This window comes from Ambystoma mexicanum, chromosome 14 (genome assembly GCF_040938575.1).
Source record: "Ambystoma mexicanum isolate Mex_15411 chromosome 14, UKY_AmexF1_1, whole genome shotgun sequence".
NCBI classification, from domain to species: domain Eukaryota; kingdom Metazoa; phylum Chordata; class Amphibia; order Caudata; family Ambystomatidae; genus Ambystoma; species Ambystoma mexicanum.
The window spans coordinates 469,692,681-469,712,467 of NC_090940.1; positions in this window are offsets into that span (position 1 = coordinate 469,692,681).

Below are 19,787 nucleotides of genomic sequence, written 5' to 3' on the forward strand. Positions count from 1 at the left end.
CCAAACCTGAGATCCTTCCTATAACATGAGATGTGATATCCAAATCCTTCCCCTTCCAAACCTGAGACCCTCCCTTTAGCATGAGATGTGATATCCAACTCCTTCCCATTCCAATCCTGAAACCCTTCTGATAGCATGAGATGTGATGTCTCAATGATTCTAATACCAAACCTGAGATCCTTCCGATAGCATGAGATGTGATATCTCAATGCTTCTAATACCAAACCTGAGATCCTTCCAATAACATGAGATGTGATATCCAAATCCTTCCCCTTCCAAACCTGAGACCCTCCCTTTAGCGTGAGATGTGATATCCAACTCCTTCCCATTCAAATCCTGAGACCCTTCTGATAGCATGAGAAGTGATGTCTCAATGCCTCTAATTCCAAACCTGAGATCCTACCTCTAACATGAAATGTGATATCCAACTCCTTCCTCTTCCAAACCTGAGAGCCGTCCTATAGCATGAGATGTGATATCCAACTCCTTCCCATTCCAATCCTGAGACTCTTCCTATAGCATGAGATGTGATATCTCAATGCTTATACCAAACCTGAGACCCTTCCTATAGCATGAGATGTGATATCCAACTCCTTCCCATTCCAATCCTGAGACTCTTCCTATAGCATGAGATGTGATATCTCAATGCTTCTACCAAACCTGAGACCCTTCTATAGCATGAGATGTGATATCCGACTCCTTCCCATTCCAATCCTCAGACACTTCCTATAGCATGAAATGTGATATCTCAATGCTTCTAATACCAAACCTGAGACCCTTCCTATGGCATGAGATGTGATATCCAACTCCTTCCCATTCCAATCCTGAGACCCCTCCTATAGCATGAGATGTGATGTCTCAATGCTTCTAATACCAAACCTGAGATCCTTCCTATGGCATGTGATGTCATATAAAACTCCTTCCCATTCCAATCCTGAGACCCTTCCTATAGCATGAGATGTGATATCCAACTCCTTCCCATTCCAATCCTGAGACCCTTCTGAGAGCATGAGATGTGATATCTCAATGCTTCTAATACCAAACCTGAGATCCTTCCGATAGCATGAGATGTGATATCTCAATTCTTCTAATACCAAACCTGAGATCCTTCCTATAACACGAGATGTGATATCCAAATCCTTCCCCTTCCAAACCTGAGACCCTCCCTTTGGCATGAGATGTGATATCCAACTCCTTCCCATTCCAACCCTGAGACCCTTCTGATAGCATGAGATGTGATATCTCAATGCCTCTAACAAACCTGAGATCCTACCTCTAACATGAAATGTGATATCCAACTCCTTCCCATTCCAATCCTGAGACCCTTCCTATAGCATGAGACGTGATATCTCAATGCTTCTAATACCAAACCTGAGACCCTTCCTATAGCATGATATGGGATATCCAACTCCTTCCCAATCCAATCCTGAGACCCTTCTGATAGCATGAGATGTGATATCTCAATGCTTCTACCTAACCTGAGAACCTTCCTATGGCATGAGATGTGATATCAAACTCCTTCCCATTCGAATCCTGAGACCCTTCCCATACCATGAGATGTGATATCTCAATGTTTCTCACACCAAACCTGAGGCCCTTCCTATAGCAAGAGATGTGGTATACAAATCCTTCCCATTCCAATCCTGAAACCCTTCCTATAGCATGAGATGTGATATCCGAATCCTTCCCAATCCAATCCTGAGACCCTTCCTATAGCATGAGATGAAATATCACAATGCTTGTAATACCAAATCTGAGTCCCTTCATATAGTATGAGATGTGATATCCAACTCCTTCCCATTCCAATCTGAGACCATGCCTATAGCATGAGATGTGATATCTCAATGCTTCTAATACCAAACCTGAGATCCTTGCTATGACATGAGATGTGATATCCAATTCCTTCCCATTCCAAACCTGAAACCCTTCCTACAGCATGCGATGTGATATCTCAATGCTTCTAATACCAAACCTGAGACCCGTCCTATAACATGAGATGGGATATCCAACTCCTTCCCGTTTCAAACCTGAGACCCTTCCTATAGTATGAGATGTGATATCCAACTCCTTCCCATCCCAATCCTGAGACACTTCCGATAGCAGAGATGTTATATCTCAATGCTTATACCAAAACTGAGACCCTTCCTATGGCATGAGATGTGATATCCAACTCCTTCCCATTCCAATCCTGAGACCCTTCCTATAGCATGAGATGCGATATCTCAATGCTTCTAATACCAAACCTGGACCCTTCCTATAGCATGAAATGTGATATCAAACTCCGTCCCATTCCAATCCTGCATCCCTTCCTATGGTATGAGATTTGATATCTCAATGTTTCTACTACCAAACCTGAGACCCTTCCTATAACATGAGACCTGATATCCAACTCCTTCCCATTCCAATCCTGAGACTCTTCCTATAGCATGAGATGTGATATCTCAATGCTTCTACCAAACCTGAGACCCTTCTATAGCATGAGATGTGATATCCGACTCCTTCCCATTCCAATCCTCAGACACTTCCTATAGCATGAGATGTGATATCTCAATGCTTCTAATACCAAACTTGAGACCCTTCCTATGGCATGAGATTTGATATCAAACTCCTTCCCAATCCAATCCTGAGACCCTTCCTATAGCATGAGATATGATATCCAACTCCTTCCCATTCCAATCCTGAAACCCTTCCTACACCATGAGATGTGATATCTTAATGCTTCTAATACCAAACCTGAGACCCGTCCTATAACATGAGATGTGATATCCAAATCCTTCCCCTTCCAAACCTGAGACCCTTCCTTTAGCATGAGATGTGATATCCAGCTCCTTCTCATTCCAATCCTGAGACCCTTCCGATAGCATGAGATGTGATATCTCAATGCTTCTAATAACAAAACTGAGACCCTCCCTATAGCATGAGATGTGATATCTAAGTCCTTCCCATTCCAATCCTGAGACCCTTCGGATAGCAGAGATGTGATATCTCAACGCTTATACCAAACCTGAGACCCTTCCTATGGCATGAGATGTGATATCCAACTCCTTCCCATTCCAATCCTGAGACCCCTCCTATAGCATTAGATGGGATATCTCAATGCTTCTACCAAACCTGACACCCTTCCTTTAGCATGAGATGTGATATCCAACTCCTTCCCATTCCAATCCTGAGACCCTTACTATAGCATGAGATGTGATATCTCAATGCTTCTAATACCAAACCTGAGATCCTTCCTATAACATGAGATGTGATATCCAAATCCTTCCCCTTCCAAACCTGAGACCCTCCCTTTAGCATGAGATGTGATATCCAACTCCTTCCCATTCCAATCCTGAGACCCTTCTGATAGCATGAGATGTGATGTCTCAATGCTTCTAATACCAAACCTGAGATCCTTCCGATAGCATGAGATGTGATATCTCAATGCTTCTAATACCAAACCTGAGATCCTTCCTATAACATGAGATGTGATATCCAAATCCTTCCCCTTCCAAACCTGAGACCCTCCCTTTAGCGTGAGATGTGATATCCAACTCCTTCCCATTCCAATCCTGAGACCCTTCTGATAGCATGAGATGTGATGTCTCAATGCCTCTAATACCAAACCTGAGATCCTACCTCTAACATGAAATGTGATATCCGACTCCTTCCCCTTCCAAACCTGAGAGCCGTCCTATAGCATGAGATGTGATATCCAACTCCTTCCCATTCCAATCCTGAGACTCTTCCTATAGCATGAGATGTGAGATCTCAATGCTTCTATGTTAAGACGGATTTCTGAACTCTGTCCTGGTGGCGCAGAAGTTCAGAAGGCCAACCTAATTACTTGGAACAGGGTAACCTCTGGACGAGCCAGACCAATCAAGGTAGCGATCGCGGCGGTCAAGACTAGGTCTCAAGAGGGGTGAGGGTGACTGAAAGCCCGCAATGAGCACACAAAGCAAGAGCGCTTACAAACTACTCCAAACAGTTGTTATATCAAAAATATATACACATTTATTTTAAGGCCTTTAAAATAATGACCGTAGCGAGAAAATCACAATATCACAATATTAAGCCAACACATACCATACCAATACAATATATATACAAATACGACAGTCGCAAGCGTTATATGCATGAAATGTGTAGTCCACCTGCAAGGGAAGGAAAACAGGCAGTGCGATACAATGCTTTAGACTCAGTTCGCCTTCAGAGGCACCTAACTAGATGGAAGTCCGAGCCCTGCGAAGAGTGGAGCCTTGTGCTCAAAAGTACCTGCACACGCTGGTGCCAACGGGCAAAAGGAGAAGCTCTTCGGAGGAAGTCAGGCAGTTCGGTTTAGTGCACAACAGAAGAAGAACAGGTTCCGCGACTCAAGCGCAGCCTCCACAGTGAGCAGAAGCAGAGCGCGAGTACGGACAAAAGGGTGCTGTTTTTACACAGCGGGGAAAAGCAATGGGCTACTGCAGGAGGGCGACCAGATCCTAGCTATACTACTCACTGGTCCCCGATGCAAGCAGACCCAGGCTTCTCCACGTTAGTTTCAGCAGCTGGCAGGTTCAGAAGAGCCGGGAATGCCTCGTCGTCGTGTAGAAAAAAAAGACGTCCCAATCGACTGAAACCTGCACAGTTTTGTCACCACAGCAGGGCAACGGAGCGGCCGTGTGTATCTGAGCCAAATGTACACTACTCACTTCAGACTTGGGAACGCCAAGTGTACTAAGCGTGTGAGAGTGACAAGGACTCGAAATACAACACAACCTGGCGGCGGTTACAGAGCAAGACTCCCTTGTAAGCTGGTCAGTCAACTGGATGGCCCAGAGACGCTTCCGAAGGCTTACTGGCAGGAGATGATGAAGTCGCCGAGAATAGCTGTTCCTGCTATTCCAAAGGTCGAAGCACCAGTACAGGCCTTCTGGTTCGATCAAAGGAGGAAAGGGTTTCACAGGACGACAGCAGTGCAAAGGGGGAGTCCTTCAGCGGGTCACCAGCGATTCCTCGGTCCAGCCTCTTGGTTGCAGGATACTTGGCTCCTGTATTCCTTTGTTCGTGAGAACTCAGGAGATCGACATGGTAGTGGTGTTTCCAGCCCCCTCTTATCCACGGTTCCCTTCGCGCCAAAACGGAGGGGAGCCAATGGGAGATCCGCTCATCAACACACACACCATTCGTGGACCAATCACGGACCACGGTGGTTCCAGGCATTCACACTACCCTAGACTCTCTGGCACCCAGGATGTGTATTGGGACCAGACATCCCAGCCCACACCCTGGAGGCACACAAAAGACATGTAGAAGCACGCGAAAGCATCCGTGTTTCGCGGGAAAGTACATGCCCAAATAAGGAAGGCCCCGGGTTGCTCGACCTGGGGAAGGTGAAGGGAGCAAGACGGTCAGTGGACAGGACAAAGGAGCCTCGTGGTCTGGCCATTTTGGGAGCCAGGCCACCATTTTGGGTTCCGCGCGAAAAACGCGCTCAGAACGCCAAAAGGAGCTCAAAATACACAAAACGATCGCTGCCACCATTCCAATCCCTGAATGACTTGCACCGATCAAATACAATCCTAAACGAGTATCTAGGGCCTCTAGAAGGCTAGAGACCCAAGAGAGCTGTAACTTAGCTTACAGTGCCCTCTTGTGTCATTTTGCACTAAAGCCGCAACATGATAAAAGAAACTACGGGAAACAGCGTTCCCTGGTACTGACTGTCTTAAGGGCATGTCAGTTTCCCCATAAGAAAAGGAGCGAAAGCCCAGAGGAGTGCGGCAGAAGGCTGCACTTCTCTGGCAAAGTCAAGAACAAGGTGAAAAACAACAGCAAAAAGTTTAGGGGTTGCCACATGGAAGGAAAATTACCTACAATTACGAAATCTTTCCTAACACTCGCCCCTCCCAGACTATGGACAGGGGGAACTAATCCACCCCTGGATGAGTCTCTTGTTCAGGTCGGTTAAACATTCTGGACAACCCATCAGCATTGCTATGTTGGACACCTGGCCTATGCTCAATAGTGAAGTCGAAGCCTTGTAGACTTATGGACCACCTAAGCAACTTTGGATTCTCCCCCTTCATGTTCATTAGCCACTTTAACGGCTTATGGTCAGTTTGCACAGTGAAGTGGGTCCCATAGAGGTAGGGCCTCAGCTTCCTTAGGGCCCACACAACAGAGAAACATTCTTTCTCTACCGTGGACCATCTGAGCTCTCTGTCCTTAAACTGGCGACTAATAAAACCGATAGGGTGTTCCTTATCCTTCTCATCTACTTGTGATAGTACAGCTCCTATCCCAGTGTCAGAGGCGTCCGTCTGCACGATAAAAGGTCTTTGATAATCAGGGGCCCTGAGGACAGGGGCCTGGCACAAGGAGTCTTTTAAGCCATTGAAGGCCTTCTCACACTCGTCGGTCCAAGTTACCTTCTTGGGTTTCTTCGGAGTTGTGAGGGCAGTCAGAGGGGCAGCTATGGTGCCATAGTCTGCCACAAAATTGCGGTAATACCCAGTGAGTCCTAAGAAGGCTCTCACTTGGGTTTGCGTAGTGGGGGTAGGCCAGTCTTGTACTGTTTGTACTTTACTGGGAAGAGGCTGTATCCTCCCTCCACCTACTTCATGTCCAAGTTAAACCACTGAGCCTTGTCCAATCTGGCATTTACTAGCCTTTATGGTCAAGTGGGCTTTCTGAAGAGCCTGGAGCACAATCCCGAGGTGTTTCACATGGTCTTCCCAGGTGGCACTGAAAACTGCTATATCGTCCAGATATGCAAGACAGAATTCGTCCAACCCATTCAACACATGATTCACAAGCCTCTGGAAAGTGGCAGGTGCATTCTTCAACCCGAACGGCATTACCCGGAATTGGTAAAGGCCGTCTGGAGTAGAAAATGCTGTCTTCTCCTTGGCATGCTCTGCTAAAGCTATTTGCCAATAGCCAGCAGTGAGGTCAAACCTGCTGAGGTACTTGGAGGCACCCAAAGTATCCACCAGCTCATCTGTTCGAGGCAAGGGGTGTGCATCTGTCTTGGTGACAGCATTCAGAGCCCTGTAATCCACGCAGAACCTCAATTCAGAAGTGCCTGCCTTTGGAACCAAAACCACTGGGCTGGACCAAGGACTACTAGAGGGTTCAATCACCCCAAGGTCTAACATCTTGTTGACCTCGGTCTTAATATAAGACCCTACTTTGTCTGACATCCTGTATCCCCTACTTTTGGTAGGTACACTGTCTCCTGTGTCAATGTTATGTTTGCACCAAGGTGTCAAACCAGGCGACTGTGAAAACAGGGGGGAAAACTGCCTAAGCAAACTTTTCACCTCAGCCTGCTGATCAGAAGTCAGGTGAGGGGCCACTCGGACACCCTCAAAGGAGCTATCTGAAGGACCGCTCTGGAACAGGTCGGGGAGAGGTTCAGACTCCTCTTCCTCAACATCTGAAGCCAGTAGCAGTGCTGCGATTTCGACTCTTGGGACGAAAGCCTTCAGCCTATTCACGTGAAACACTTTTGGAGCCTGTCCAGGCCTTCCAAGGTCCACTAAATAGTTAACCTCACCCAGGGGCTCCACCACTGTGTAAGGGCCTGGCCATTTGTCCTGTAAAGCTCGAGGCCTTATGGGATTCATGATCAGGACTTGCTGACCAGGTGTAAAGTTGATGAGGGAAGCTTTCTGGTCGTACCAATGTTTCACCAGCGCTTGTCCTGCCTTCAATTTATCACTAGTCAAGCCCATCAGAAGTACCATCCGTTTTCTGAGCCCTAGCACATAATCAACTACGTTGGTAGTAACAGGGGGAGTGGGCATCTCCCATCCCTCTTTGACGATGGCTAAGGGTCCCCGTACGGGATGACCGAACAGAGGTTCGAAGGGGCTGAAGCCAGCACCCTCCTGTGGTACCTCTCGGTAGGCAAACAGTAAGCATGGTAAAAGAAGATCCCATTTTCTTCTCTGAGGTTCCTCCAGAGCCCCAATCATGCTCTTTAACATTCTGTTGAAACGTTCCACCAGACCATTGGTCTGGGGGTGGTATGCAGAAGAGAACTTGTAGGTGACCCCACATTCTTTCCACATAGCCTGCATATACTTCGACATAAAGTTGCTGCCACGATCTGACACAACTTCTTTAGGGAAGCCAACCCTAGTAAATATGCCAAGTAAAGCTTTTGCAACTGACTTGGCAGTTACAGTTTTCAATGGGATGGCCTCAGGATATCTGGTTGCATGGTCGACCAGCACCAGGATAAACCTATTGCCTGAGGATGTTTGCGGATCAAGGGGACCAACGATGTCAATCCCTACCCTTTCAAATGGTACCCCCACAACTGGGAGCGGTACCAACGGAGCTTGGATTGTCGCGCCAACCTTACCAGACAACTGGCAGGAGGTACAACTCCTGCAGTGACTTTCTACTTGCACCCCCGTCTTGGGCCAGTAGAATTGCATGGATAACCTTTGCTTGGTCCTCTTCATACCAAGGTGACCAGCAAGGGGAACTTCATGCGCCAACTGCAGGAGGAAGGGCCTAACAGCAAGGGGAACCACCAACCTGCTATGGTCTCCTTCTGTAGACTCTGTGGGCTCACTATACAGGAGTCCACCTTCCCAATAAATCCTATGCGTCCCAGGAGGTTCACCCTCAAGCTGGGAGCAGGCCTGTCTCCTTAGGCCTTCCAGAGATGGGCACTCACGTTGGCCTTTACTGAATTCGTCCCTATCAGGACCTCCTTCAACTAACAAGTCTTTTAGTTCAGGATGATCGTTGGGGTCGAATACTTCAGGCATCGCCACCTCCTCGTCAGGCCCGGGCGATTGACCAACTTCCTCCACCGCAGTGGTAGGCGAGCTCGGGGGAATATTCTCTTTCCCTCGTCTTGACTTGTCGACTCCTTTCGCCTTGGGTTTCCCCTTCGGCTGGGGCAGCGTATTGGACTTGGCCAATGCTGCCCGTGCTTGAGATCGTGTGTAGGGTCTTTCGGCAGTGTCTCCTACAAGCCCTAAAGCTCTGAGATCATTACCTAACAAGACCTTTCCCGGGACGTTTCTCTGAATGCTCACTGGAATCCTGACTGCTGTACCATTTAAAGTAAGATTTACAGGTATTACGGGAAACATACGGAGGGGGCGTCAGCCAACTTAGTGGGCATCAGAGTAGCTCTGGCAACTTCCTCTGAGTCTACCAAGGTAGAATCCACTACAGTGCGACTGCACCCACTATCCCTAAGAGCTGGAGTATCTACTCCATTGATCAGCACACTGTCTTTAAAGTAGTGCTTGGTATTATCCGGAATCCTAGCATAAGCCTCTGCGACTTTAGGCTCCCAGGAACCCAGGGACACTAAAACTACCTCAGCCTCTATCCCGCTGGGAAATGAGTCTGAGGAGAAGGATGCTCCTGTAATCTCTTCTTCCTCGTAGGAGGAGAAGGCCAGATTAGCGGAGTGGACCCCCAAAGGTCTAACCTTACAACGGGGATCCCCCTTCACATGGTCAGTTGCTCCACAAGCAAAACACGATCCATTGGGTCTGTTTACATAGGGAGGCTTATTGTAACCAGAGTTCTGTTTCGGAGGCGGACCTCCACTACCCTGCGAGTTCTCTTGTGTCTTACCCTTATTTTTCTTTTTGTGGCCCTTATGAGAAGAAGATTTAGCAGATTCTCCACCCTCCATATCTTTGGACTTTTTCCCTTCCTCCTGCTTACCAGGATGAGTTTTGTCCTTATGGGACACTCGATGTGACACCCATAAGTCTGCTGCAATGGCCAGCTTCTTAGGATCTATCTCCTTCGAAACGGCCAATTGCTGCTTAAGCTCCAGGGAAGAAGAAACAAAAATGTGTTCCAGCATGACAAGATTTATCATGCCTTCGAAGGTAGAAACCTTATAACCTTCGACCCAGCCAGTTAAGTTTTTCAAGGATTCAGTGACATAAGATACCCAAGTACCACCTTCCTTTTTCTTATACTCTCTGACACGTTTCAAATATTGGGCCGGAGTCTTCCCAAACTTTAAAATGAGAGTTTGCTTTAACATTGCGAAATCAGCTCGCTCAGCCTTCGACATTTCCATAATGGCACTATAGCCAGAATGGGGCAGTCTGCTGAGTAACCAGGCAATCTTATCAGCATTGTCAACTTGTTGAACTTCGCATGCATACTCAAACGCATTCAGCCAGTCCATAATGTCATTCCTTTCCTCATACACACTGAGCAGATCTTTCGGAAACCGTGGATGAGAGGAAGCCCCAGACCCATGTCCAGGACCCTTGGACCCATTTGCAACCTGAAGCTTGGCCAGTTCCAACTGGTGATCCCTGTCTTTTTGTTTTTCTGCCTGTTCGATTTTTAGTTTGGCTATGCTGAATTCAAGCTCCTGCTGCCTAAACCGCAGCTCTTGCTTCTTGAATTCAAGCATAGCCTCCCCATCAGCACTGGCAGAGGAAACATTAGACATCACATCCTCCCTGTCCTCGTGGTCGCGATGGATCAGTGCAGCGGCAGAACCGTCGGTTCTACCAGTGAGAGCAGCCCCACCACCTTCTGCACTGTCCTCAGAAGTTATAGCGTCAAGCTGCGCTTCTTGCCACGCCACGATTCTTTGGATCATTTCCAATTTAGTGCCTTGAGAGGAAACACCTCTCTCCGCACACATCTTCTTCAATGTTTCTGATTTGGAAGCATTTAAAGTTAACAAGGTATTTGTTTCCATACTGTTAGATAGGACTATGGCCTTTTTAAAGTTATACTACAACAATTCACTACGTGTCCTGGTTGGAATAACCTGAAATGCCTTAGTTCGTGCGCAACACTGGATACCTTCAGTCGTATCCCACCGCTGTACACCAATTTGTTAAGACGGATTTCCGAACTCTGTCCTGATGGCGCAGAAGTTCAGAAGGCCAACCTAATTACTTGGAACAGGGTAACCTCTGGACGAGCCAGACCAATCAAGGTAGCGATCGTGGCGGTCAAGACTAGGTCTCAAGAGGGGTGAGGGTGACTGAAAGCCCGCAATGAGCACACAAAGCAAGAGCGCTTACAAACTACTCCAAACAGTTGTTATATCAAAAATATATACACATTTATTTTAAGGCCTTTAAAATAATGACCGTAGCGAGAAAATCACAATATCACAATATTAAGCCAACACATACCATACCAATACAATATATATACAAATACGACAGTCGCAAGCGTTATATGCACGAAATGTGTAGTCCACCTGCAAGGGAAGGAAAACAGGCAGTGCGATACAATGCTTTAGACTCAGTTCGCCTTCAGAGGCACCTAACTAGATGGAAGTCCGAGCCCTGCGAAGAGTGGAGCCTTGTGCTCAATGGTACCTGCACACGCTGGTGCCAACGGGCAAAAGGAGAAGCTCTTCGGAGGAAGTCAGGCAGTTCGGTTTAGTGCACAACAGAAGAAGAACAGGTTCCGCGACTCAAGCGCAGCCTCCACAGTGAGCAGAAGCAGAGCGCGAGTACGGACAAAAGGGTGCTGTTTTTACACAGCGGGGAAAAGCAATGGGCTACTGCAGGAGGGCGACCAGATCCTAGCTATACTACTCACCGGTCCCCGATGCAAGCAGACCCAGGCTTCTCCACGTTAGTTTCAGGAGCAAGACGGTCAGTGGACAGGACAAAGGAGCCTCGTGGTCTGGCCATTTTGGGAGCCAGGCCACCATTTTGGGTTCAGCGCGAAAAACGCGCTCAGAACGCCAAAAGGAGCTCAAAATACACAAAACGATCGCTGCCACCATTCCAATCCCTGAATGACTTGCACCGATCAAATACAATCCTAAACGAGTATCTAGGGCCTGTAGAAGGTTAGAGACCCAAGAGAGCTGTAACTTAGCTTACAGTGCCCTCTTGTGTCATGTTGCACTAAAGCCGCAACATGATAAAAGAAACTACGGGAAACAGTGTTCCCCGGTACTGACTGTCTTAAGGGCATGTCAGTTTCCCCATAAGAAAAGGAGCAAAAGCCCAGAGGAGTGCGGCAGAAGGCTGCACTTCTCTGGCAAAGTCAAGAACAAGGTGAAAAACAACAGCAAAAAGTTTAGGGGTTGCCACATGGAAGGAAAATTACCTACAATTACGAAATCTTTCCTAACATTCTACCAAACCTGAGACCCTTCCTATAGCATGAGATGTGATATCCGACTCCTTCCCATTCCAATCCTCAGACACTTCCTATAGCATGAGATGTGATATCTCAATGCTTCTAATACCAAACCTGAGACCCTTCCTATGGCATGAGTTTTGATATCAAACTCCTTCCCAATCCAATCCTGAGACCCTTCCTATAGCATGAGATATGATATCCAACTCCTTCCCATTCCAATCCTGAAACCCTTCCTATACCATGAGATGTGATATCTTAATGCTTCTAATACCAAACGTGAGACCCGTCCTATAACATGAGATGTGATATCCAAATCCTTCCCCTTCCAAACCTGAGACCCTTCCTTTAGCATGAGATGTGATATCCAGCTCCTTCTCATTCCAATCCTGAGACCCTTCCGATAGCATGAGATGTGATATCTCAATGCTTCTAATATCAAAACTGAGACCCTCCCCATAGCATGAGATGTGATATCTAAGTCCTTCCCATTCCAATCCTGAGACCCTTCGGATAGCAGAGATGTGATATCTCAATGCTTATACCATACCTGAGACCCTTCCTTTGGCATGAGATGTGATATCCAACTCCTTCCCATTCCAATCCTGAGACCCTTCCTATAGCATGAGATGTGATATCTCAATGCTTCTACCAAACCTGAGACCCTTCCTTTAGCATGAGATGTGATATCCAACTCCTTCCCATTCCAATCCTGAGACCCTTACTATAGCATGAGATGTGATATCTCAATGCTTCTAATACCAAACCTGAGATCCTTCCTATAACATGAGATGTGATATTCAAATCCTTCCCCTTCCAAACCTGAGACCCTCCCTTTAGCATGAGATGTGATATCCAACTCCTTCCCATTCCAATCCTGAGACCCTTCTGATAGCATGAGATGTGATATCTCAATGCTTCTAATACCAAACCTGAGATCCTTCCGATAGCATGAGATGTGATATCTCAATGCTTCTAATACCAAACCTGAGATCCTTCCTATAACATGAGATGTGATATCCAAATCCTTCCCCTTCCAAACCAGAGACCCTCCCTTTAGCGTGAGATGTGATATCCAACTCCTTCCCATTCCAATCCTTAGACCCTTCTGATAGCATGAGATGTGATGTCTCAATGCCTCTAATACCAAACCTGAGATCCTACATCTAACATGAAATGTGATAACCAACTCCTTCCCCTTCCAAACCTGAGAGCCTTCCTATAACATGAGATGTGATATCGAAGTCCTTCCCATTCCAATCCTGAGACCCTTCCTATAACATGAGATGTGATATCCAACTCCTTCCCATTCCAACCTGAGACCCTTCCTATAGCATGAGATGGGATATCCAACTACTTCCAAATCCAATCCTAATACCCTTCCGATAGCATGAGATGTGATATCCCAATGCTTCTACCAAACCTGACACCCGTCCTATAACATGAGTTGTGATATCCAAATCCTTCCCCTTCCAAACCTGAGACCCTTCCTTTATCATGAGATGTGATATCCAACTCCTTCCCATTCCAATCCTGAGACCCTTCCCATATCATGAGATTTGTTATCTCAATGCTTCTAATATCAAACTTGAGACCCTCCCTGTAGCATGAGATGTGATATCCAAGTCCTTCCCATTCCAATCCTGAGACCCTTCCTATAGCATGAGATGTGATATGATATCTCAATGCTTATACCAAATCTGAGACCCTTCCTATGGCATGAGATGTGATATCCAACTCCTTCCCATTCCAATCCTGAGACACTTACTATAGCATGAGATGTGATATCTCAATGCTTCTATCAAACCTGAGACCCTTCCTTTAGCATGTGATGTGATATCCAACTCCTTCCCATTCCAATCCTGAGACCCTTCCTATGGCATGAGTTGTGATATCTCAATGCTTCTAATACCAAACCTGGGACCCGTCCTATAACATGAGATGTGATATCCAAATCCTTCCCCTTCCAAACGTGAAACCCTTCCTTTAGCATGTGATGTGATATCCAAATCCTTCCCATTCCAATCCTGAAACCCTTCCTATAGCATGAGATGTGATATCTCAATGTTTCTAATAAAAAACCTGAGACCCTTCCTATAGCAAGAGATGTGATATCCACATCCTTCCCATTCAAATCCTGAGACCCTTCCTATAACATGAGATGTGATATCCAACTCCTTCCCATTCCAACCTGAGACCCTTCCTATAGCATGAGAAGGGATATCCAACTCCTTCCCATTGCAATCCTGAGATCCTTCCAATAACAAGAGATGTGATATCCAATTATTTCCCATTCCAAACCTGAGACCCTTCCTATTGGATGAGATGTGATATCCAACTCCTTCCCATTCCAATCCTAAGACCCTTCCTATACCATGAGATGTGAACCGCAATGTTTCAAATACCAAACCTCGGACCCGTTCTATAACCTGAGATATGATATCCAAATCCTTCCCCTTCCAAACCTGAGACCCTTCCTTTAGCATGAGATGTGATATCCAAATCCTTCCCATTCCAATCCTGAGACCCTACCTATAACATGAGATGTGATATCCAACTCCTTCCCATTCCAACCTGAGACCCTTCCTATGGCATGAGATGTGATATCCAAATCCTTCCCATTCCAATCCTGAGACCCTTCCTATAGCATGAGATGTAATATCACAATGCTTGTAATACCAAACCTGAGACCCTTCCTTTAGCATGAGATGTGATATCCAAATCCTTCCCATTCCAATCCTGAGACCCTACCTATAACATGAGATGTGATATCCAACTCCTTCCCATACCAATCCTGAAACCCTTCCTATAGCTTCAGATGTGATATCAAACTCCTTCCCATTCCAATCCTGAGATAGCTTGAGATGTGCTATCCAACTCCTTCCCATTCCAATCCTGAGACCCTTCCTATACCATGAGATGTGATATCTCAATGCTTCTAATACCAAACCTGAGACCGTCCTAAAACATATGTGAGATCCAAATCCTTGCCCTTCCAAACCTGAGACCTTTCCTTTAGCATGAGATGTGATATCCACATCCTTCCCATTCAAATCCTGAGACCCTTCCTATAACATGAGATGTGATATCCAACTCCTTCCCATTCCAACCTGAGACCCTTCCTATAGCATGAGAAGGGATATCCAACTCCTTCCCATTGCAATCCTGAGATCCTTCCTATAACAAGAGATGTGATATCCAATTATTTCCCATTCCAAACCTGAGACCCTTCCTATTGGATGAGATGTGATATCCAACTCCTTCCCATTCCAATCCTAAGACCCTTCCTATACCATGAGATGTGAACCGCAATGTTTCAAATACCAAACCTCGGACCCGTTCTATAACCTGAGATATGATATCCAAATCCTTCCCCTTCCAAACCTGAGACCCTTCCTTTAGCATGAGATGTGATATCCAAATCCTTCCCATTCCAATCCTGAGACCCTACCTATAACATGAGATGTGATATCCAACTCCTTCCCATTCCAACCTGAGACCCTTCCTATGGCATGAGATGTGATATCCAAATCCTTCCCATTCCAATCCTGAGACCCTTCCTATAGCATGAGATGTAATATCACAATGCTTGTAATACCAAACCTGAGACCCTTCCTTTAGCATGAGATGTGATATCCAAATCCTTCCCATTCCAATCCTGAGACCCTACCTATAACATGAGATGTGATATCCAACTCCTTCCCATACCAATCCTGAAACCCTTCCTATAGCTTCAGATGTGATATCAAACTCCTTCCCATTCCAATCCTGAGATAGCTTGAGATGTGCTATCCAACTCCTTCCCATTCCAATCCTGAGACCCTTCCTATACCATGAGATGTGATATCTCAATGCTTCTAATACCAAACCTGAGACCGTCCTAAAACATATGTGAGATCCAAATCCTTGCCCTTCCAAACCTGAGACCTTTCCTTTAGCATGAGATGTGATATCCAACTCCTTCCCATTCCAATCCTGAAACCCTTCTGATAGCATGAGATGTGATGTCTCAATGCTTCTAATACCAAACCTGAGATCCTTCCGATAGCATGAGATGTGATATCTCAATGCTTCTAATACCAAACCTGAGATCCTTCCTATAACATGAGATTTGATATCCAAATCCTTCCCATTCCAATCCTGAGACCCTTCTGATAGCATGAGATGTGATGTCTCAATGCCTCTAATACCAAACCTGAGATCCTACCTCTAACATGAAATGTGATATCCAACTCCTTCCCCTTCCAAACCTGAGAGCCGTCCTATAGCATGAGATGTGATATCCAACTCCTTCCCATTCCAATCCTGAGACTCTTCCTATAGCATGAGATGTGATATCTCAATGCTTCTACCAAACCTGAGACCCTTCCTATAGCATGAGATGTGATATCCGACTCCTTCCCATTCCAATCCTCAGACAATTCCTATAGCATGAGATGTGATATCTCAATGCTTCTAATACCAAACCTGAGACCCTTCCTATGGCATGAGATTTGATATCAAACTCCTTCACAATCCAATCCTGAGACCCTTCCTATAGCATGAGATATGATATCCAACTCCTTCCCATTCCAATCCTGAAACCATTCCTATACCATGAGATGTGATATCTTAATGCTTCTAATACCAAACGTGAGACCCGTCCTATAACATGAGATGTGATATCCAAATCCTTCCCCTTCCAAACCTGAGACCCTTCCTTTAGCATGAGATGTGATATCCAGCTCCTTCTCATTCCAATCCTGAGACCCTTCGGATAGCAGAGATGTGATATCTCAATGCTTATACCAAACCTGAGACCCTTCCGGTGTCCAGTCAACTCGTCGAAAAAAAACTGGTCGACTGCAATTTGGTCGACGCAATTTGGTCGAAAACCAAATGGTCGAATTTTTTTTTTTATTTATATATTTATTTTTCGGGTTTTCGTTTAGTTAAAAAAGGGGTTTTTAGAGAAAAAAAGGGGGTTGGGGGGGGGACCCCCCCAAAAAAAAAAAAAAAAGGGTTAAAATAAAAAAAAAAATTTCGACCATTTGGTTTTCGACCAAATTGGTTCGACCATTTGTCTGGTCGACCAATTTTTTTCGACCAAATGTCTGGCAACCGACCCTTCCTATGGCATGAGATGTGATATCCAACTCCTTCCCATTCCAATCCTGAGACCCTTCCTATAGCATGAGATGTGATATCTCAATGCTTCTACCAAACCTGAGACCCTTCAATTAGCATGAGATGTGATATCCAACTCCTTCCCATTCCAATTCTGAGACCCTTACTAAAGCATGAGATGTGATATCTCAATGCTTCTAATACCAAACCTGAGATCCTTCCTATAACATGAGATGTGATATCCAAATCCTTCCCCTTCCAAACCGGAGACCCTCCCTTTAGCATGAGATGTGATAGCCAACTCCTTCCCATTCCAATCCTGAGACCCTTCTGATAGCATGAGATGTGATATCTCAATGCTTCTAATACCAAACCTGAGATCCTTCCGATAGCATGAGATGTGATATCTCAATGCTTCTAATACCAAACCTGAGATCCTTCCTATAACATGAGATGTGATATCCAAATCCTTCCACTTCCAAACCAGAGACCCTCCCTTTAGTGTGAGATGTGATATCCAACTCCTTCCCATTCCAATCCTTAGACCCTTCTGATAGCATGAGGTGTGATGTCTCAATGCCTCTAATACCAAACCTGAGATCCTACATCTAACATGAAATGTGATATCCTACTCCTTCCCTTTCCAAACGTGAGACCCTCCCTATAGCATGAGATGTGATGTCTCAATGCTTCTAATACCAAACCTGAGATCCTTCCTATGGCATGAGATGTGATATCCAACTCCTTCCCATTCCAACCTGAGACCCTTCCTATAGCATGAGATGGGATATCCAACTCCTTCCCATTCCAATCCTGAGACCCTTCTGATAGCATGAGATGTGATGTCTCAATGCTTCTAATACCAAACCTGAGATCCTTCCGATAACATGAGATGTGATATCTCAATTCTTCTAATACCAAACCTGAGATCCTTCCTATAACACGAGATGTGATATCCAAATACTTCCCCTTCCAAACCTGAGACCCTCCCTTTGGCATGAGATGTGATATCCAACTCCTTCCCATTCCAATCCTGAGGGCCTTCTGATAGCATGAGATGTGATATCTCAATTCCTCTAATACCAAACCTGAGACCCTCCCTATAGCATGAGATGTGATATCCAACTCCTTCCCATTCCAATCCTGAGACCCTTCCTATAGCATGAGATGTGATATCTCAATGCTTATACCAAACCTGAGACCCTTCCTATAGCATGAGATGTGATATCCAACTCCTTCCCATTCCAATCCTGAGACCCTTCCTATAACATGAGATGTGATGTCTCAATGCTTCTAATACCAAACCTGAGATCCTTCCTATGGCATGTGATGTCATATAAAACTCCTTCCCATTCCAATCCTGAGACCCTTCCTATAGCATGAGATGTGATATCCAACTCCTTCCCATTCCAATCCTGAGACCCTTCTGAGAGCATGAGATGTGATATCTCAATGCTTCTAATACCAAACCTGAGATCCTTCCGATAGCATGAGATGTGATATCTCAATTCTTCTAATACCAAACCTGAGATCCTTCCTATAACACGAGATGTGATATCCAAATCCTTCCCCTTCCAAACCTGAGACCCTCCCTTTGGCATGAGATGTGATATCCAACTCCTTCCCATTCCAACCCTGAGACCCTTCTGATAGCATGAGATGTGATATCTCAATGCCTCTAACAAACCTGAGATCCTACCTCTAACATGAAATGTGATATCCAACTCCTTCCCATTCCAATCCTGAGACCCTTCCTATAGCATGAGACGTGATATCTCAATGCTTCTAATACCAAACCTGAGACCCTTCCTATAGCATGATATGGGATATCCAACTCCTTCCCAATCCAATCCTGAGACCCTTCTGATAGCATGAGATGTGATATCTCAATGCTTCTACCAAACCTGAGACCCTTCCTATGGCATGAGATGTGATATCAAACTCCTTCCCTTTCGAATCCTGAGACCCTGCCCATACCATGAGATGTGATATCTCAATGTTTCTCATACCAAACCTGAGGCCCTTCCTATAGCAAGAGATGTGGTATACAAATCCTTACCATTCCAAACCTGAAACCCTTCCTATAGCATGAGATGTGATATCCGACTCCTTCCCAATCCAATCCTGAGACCCTTCCTATAGCATGAGATGAAATATCACAATGCCTGTAATACCAAATCTGAGTCCCTTCATATAGCATGAGATGTGATATCCAACTCCTTCCCATTCCAATCTGAGACCATGCCTATAGCATGAGATGTGATATCTCAATGCTTCTAATACCAAACCTGAGATCCTTGCTATGACATGAGATGTGATATCCAATTCCTTCCCATTCCAAACCTGAAACCCTTCCTACAGCATGCGATGTGATATCTCAATGCTTCTAATACCAAACCTGAGACCCGTCCTATAACATGAGATGGGATATCCAACTCCTTCCCGTTCCAAACCTGAGACCCTTCCTATAGTATGAGATGTGATATCCAACTCCTTCCCATCCCAATCCTGAGACACTTCCGATAGCAGAGATGTTATATCTCAATGCTTATACCAAACCTGAGACCCTTCCTATGGCATGAGATGTGATA